Consider the following 5,443-nt stretch of genomic DNA (forward strand, 5'->3'; position numbering starts at 1 on the left):
TATATCATGAGTGAGTGAAGCGAATGAGTGATATATTTTTCACCACAAGAAGATAAACGTCATACAGTGGTGCTTGAAAGTTTGTGAACCCTTTAGAATTTTCTATATTTCTGCATAAATATGACCTAAAACATCATCAGATTTTCACACAAGTCCTAAAAGTAGATAAAGAGAACCCAGTTAAACAAATGAGACAAAAATATTATACTTGGTCATTTATTTATTGAGGAAAATGATCCAATATTACATATCTGTGAGTGGCAAAAGTATGTGAACCTTTGCTTTCAGTATCTGGTGTGACCCCCTTGTGCAGCAATAACTGCAACTAAACATTTCCGGTAACTGTTGATCAGTCCTGCACACCAGCTTGGAGGAATTTTATCCCATTCCTCCGTACAGAACAGCTTCAACTCTGGGATGTTGGTGGGTTTCCTCACATGAACTGCTCGCTTCAGGTCCTTCCACAACATTTCAATTGGATTAAGGTCAGGACTTTGACTTGGCCATTCCAAAACATTAACTTTATTCTTCTTTAACCATTCTTTGGTAGAACGACTTGTGTGCTTAGGGTCGTTGTCTTGCTGCATGACCCACTTTCTCTTGAGATTCAGTTCATGGACAGATGTCCTGACATTTTCCTTTAGAATTCGCTGGTATAATTCAGAATTCATTGTTCCATAAACGTTGTCAAGCTGTCCTGGCTCAGATGCAGCAAAACAGGCCCAAACCATGATACTACCACCACCATGTTTCACAGATGGGATAAGGTTTTTATGCTGGATTGCAGTGTTTTCCTTTCTCCAAACATAATGCTTCTCATTTAAACCAAAAAGTTTTATTTTGGTCTCATCCGCCCACAAAAATTTTTCCAATAACCTTCTGGCCCGTCCACATGATCTTTAGTAAAATGCAGACGAGCAGCAATGTTCTTTTTTGGAGAGCAGTAACTTTCTCCTTGCGACCCTGCCATGCACACCATTGTTGTTCAGTGTTCTTCTGATGGTGGACTCATGAACATTAACATTAGCCAATGTGAGAGAGGCCTTCAGTTGCTTAGAAGTTACCCTGGGGTCCTTTGTGACCTCGCCGACTATTACACATCTTGCTCTTGGAGTGATCTTTGTTGGTCGTCCACTCCTGAGGAGGGTAACATCCATACATCCCTTCCATCTGTCATCTGTAGCCGCTTATCCTGTCCTACAGGGTCGCAGGCAAGCTGGAACTTATCCCAGCTGGCTATGGCCGAGAGGCGGGGTACACCCTGGACAAGTCGCCAGGTCATCGCAGGGCTGACACTTAGAGACAAACAACCATTCACGCTCACATTCACACCTACGGTCAATTTAGTGCCACTAATTAGCCTAACCTGCATGTCTTTGGACTGTGGGGTAAACTGGAGCACCCAGAGGAAACCCACATGGACACGGGGAAAGCATGCAAACTCCACACAGAAAGGCCCTCACCGGCCGCTGAGCTCGAACCCAGGACCTTCTTGCTGTGAGATGACAGTGCTAACCATGGTAACAATGGTCTTGAATTTCCTCCATTTGTACACAATCTGTCTGACTGTGGATTGGTGGAGTCCAAACTCTTTAGAGATGGTACACTTGATTGTTATCCCATTGATTGAAAACACCTGACTCTAAGGCTACGTTCAGACTGCACCCTGAAACGACCCATATCCGATTTTTTTGCCCATATGCGACCTGTATCCGATTTGTTATTGACAATCTGAACGACACAGATCCGATTTTTTCACATGCGACCCAGGCCGCTTGGATATGTGGTCCTAATTCCGATGCATAGCCGTTATTTTCACATGCAACTGCAGTGTGACCAGACAGGTCGCATTCATGCAACCTACACGTCATCAACAATAGACAAACGTCACTATTCTGCGTTGGTTAATCCCGCCTCTTTGGTGGAAAACAACATTTGTACAGTTTTCAGAATTTAAATAGACTTTTATAGAATTTATCAAGGCGGCACGGTGGTGTAGTGGTTAGCGCTGTCGCCTCACAGCAAGAAGGTCCTGGGTTCGAGCCCCGGGGCCGGCGAGGGCCTTTCTGTGTGGAGTTTGCATGTTCTCCCCGTGTCCGCGTGGGTTTCCTCCGGGTGCTCCGGTTTCCCCCACAGTCCAAAGACATGCAGGTTAGGTTAACTGGTGACTCTAAATTGACCGTAGGTGTGAATGTGAGTGTGAATGGTTGTCTGTGTCTATGTGTCAGCCCTGTGATGACCTGGCGACTTGTCCAGGGTGTACCCCGCCTTTCGCCCGTAGTCAGCTGGGATAGGCTCCAGCTTGCCTGCGACCCTGTAGAAGGATAAAGCGGCTAGAGATGATGAGATGAGATGAGATGAGAATTTATCAAGCTAATGGTGGATTTGGTAGGGACCTGGATGTTAAATCATCCTGTATTACAAGATTATAAGATTGTTCTGGAAATTTCCAGTAATTTGACACCTTCGGTCTCATTAGTCTGCTGCCCACATTAATCAGATTATTGTGTGAGTTCCGCCGCCGCCACAAAAACCACATCGCCAGGTCTCGCCTCATCTCCATGCTTTACTTGCAAACTTGAAGAGTGCGCTTTTTTTTTGTTTACGTATTACGTAGATGTGCTTATTACGTGTCAATTTGCGCATGCGGGACACTTTTGGGTCGTTTTCCATTCATATTGGAGATCGCATACAAGTCTCATATAATTGGTAATGTGAACGGCCTAACAAAAAAATCGGATTTCACAGCAAATCGGATATGGGTCATTTCAGGTTGCAGTCTGAATGTAGTGTAATTTCACCTTCAAATTAACTGCTAATCCTAGAGGTTCACATACTTTTGCCACTCACAGATATGTAATATTGGATCATTTTCCTCAATAAATAAATGACCAAGTATAATATTTTTGTCTCATTTGTTTAATTGGGTTCTCTTTATCTACTTTTAGGACTTGTGTGGAAATCTGATGATGTTTTAGGTCCTATTTATGCAGAAATATAAACAATTCTAAAGGATTCACAACTTTCAAGCACCACTGTATCTTCACGCCACCGTGTAATGTTCTATATATAATATGGACACATCCACAAAAAAATACACAAGTTAATAAAAATAATTTTAATTTTGAGCGCCATTTCTTTGCCAGTTTGACAACGTGCATCAAGTCACCGGGAAAACACTGGGAGTGACATCATCAGAGTGAAATATCAGAAATTATTATACATACCGGGCACTTTTTCAATGGAATAAAAACATGTATTCTATTCCCTTCTCACGGGTTTCATTCATTTGGTTTGATAGCATGCAATATTGTTAGCAATAGCATATCACTTATCCTACGTGTATTAGATTACTCTACCCAATGGAGAATGAGCATTGAGTATGGTTTATGATATTGCACAGTTGCCAAGAAAACATGACGTCACACGTCATAGCTGATACGAATATCCAAGGAGAAAATTTTCTGTTGCACGTTTCTTTGTTCGCTGGGAAAGAGAAAGACGTGTTGAACACCCAAAAAGCTACCAAAACTTCATGATATATTCTTCACGCATATTTACAAGAGATAAACATACCAATGGACATTGAAAAACTGGAAAAGAGACACATTGGAGATGTAAAACCTCCATGGTTGTGAGCGACTGTGACAATTTGTAAACAAACATGGCCACCAGGTGCGCTTTGTTAAATCCTTGATTTGCAAGTGATGTCAAAGCAAAATAGAAACCTGGATGTCGGCCATGTTGGTGGATATACAAATGCGGGGTCAAGTGACATTCCATATAAAACACAGTCATGTGTGCGCAGCTCTCTTTGTTTTTCCACTGCTTTAAGCGTTCTTTTAGCTATGCTGGATCTTTGTGCTGTATATGGTTGTGGTCACAACAGTACTCGTGACCGTGGCACGTTCCAATTTTTTAGAATTCTGTCCGTGATTCGGAAAGAGGGTGAAGAAACTCTGAGGCTTAGTACAGAGAGGAGATGAGCACGGCTGAACAACATCGGCAGGGCTGATCTAACAGAAGCTAAAACCAAAACAGCTCGTGTTTGCAGTAATCATTTTATCTCAGGTGAGATTCAAAAGCTTTCTCAGTAATATCATGGAAGAATTTTATTTCATGGTGCTAGAATTTTGCTATAAAATGAGCGTTCTCTTGTCATGGTTCACGCAGTCGTTGTTATAATTTTAACACGTATTACCATTTCGCTTTTAGGAGCGCCAGCAAAATTGTCTCATCTCATCTCATTATCTCTAGCCGCTTTATCCTGTTCTACAGGATCGCAGGCAAGCTGGAGCCTATCCCAGCTGACTACGGGCGAAAGGCGGGGTACACCCTGGACAAGTCGCCAGGTCATCACAGGGCTGACACATAGACACAGACAACCATTCACACTCACATTCACACCTACGGTCAATTTAGAGTCACCAGTTAACCTAACCTGCATGTCTTTGGACTGTGGGGGAAACCGGAGCACCCGGAGGAAACCCACGCGGACACGGGGAGAACATGCAAACTCCACACAGAAAGGCCCTCGCCGGCCCCGGGGCTCGAACCCAGGACCTTCTTGCTGTGAGGCGACAGCGCTAACCACTACACCACAGTGCCGCCCCGGCAAAATTGTACCTGAAATAAATTGAAATGTGATTTGCGAGCCATAAAGCTAGAGACTTGTCAAAATTTCACACTCTATCTGTTGTTTACAGACAGAAGTAAACTAAATGCAAAAGAAGCTCTAACTTACCCTTGCAAGTACAACTGCTTTATCATCATTGACTGGTTTAATTAATAAGGTATTTACCCATCCAGAGACAAAGAAGTTATCGGCTTCCAGTGACTTATAAGCCTTCATTTCAGATTTGTCGACCCACGAAGTTTGCCAAACCAGACAGAACGCGATATCTGGGTACTCGATGGCCAGTAGAAGCGTCTTATCCTCAGAAAAATCCAACTTTTTTAAATAATATTGGTCAAAACTACACATACTGTATCTATGTTCTCTTTGTATCGAATCTTCACTTGACTGTTCAAATTGTGGTAATACTGAGAAAATTCAGTATTGTTTACAGACATGCTTTCAGCGGCTGCCGTCCTAGCTGCTTTGTAGATCCACCATCATGACGGACGCTCATGACGTAGCACATTTTGATCACATGGTTGCAAGTCATCTATACGGAAGATTTTGAGAGAATTTTGAAAGAGAAAGACGCGTTCAATATCATGCTAGCTGAATGGGATATATCTGCTATACCACTCAATGCCAGCCCATATTATTTAAATATGTCACTCAGATCTGTGATGTATTTTGTATGAAAAATACAAGTTTTTCAACACAAGAAGATAAACTGCATATCTTCAAGCCACTGTGTGATTTTCTTTTTATTATCTAGACACATTCACAAACAAAAAATACCCAAATTTATCAAAACAATTCACTGATTTC

The sequence above is a fragment of the Neoarius graeffei genome, chromosome 15 (assembly GCF_027579695.1).
Source record: "Neoarius graeffei isolate fNeoGra1 chromosome 15, fNeoGra1.pri, whole genome shotgun sequence".
In the NCBI taxonomy this organism is placed as follows: Eukaryota; Metazoa; Chordata; class Actinopteri; order Siluriformes; family Ariidae; genus Neoarius; species Neoarius graeffei.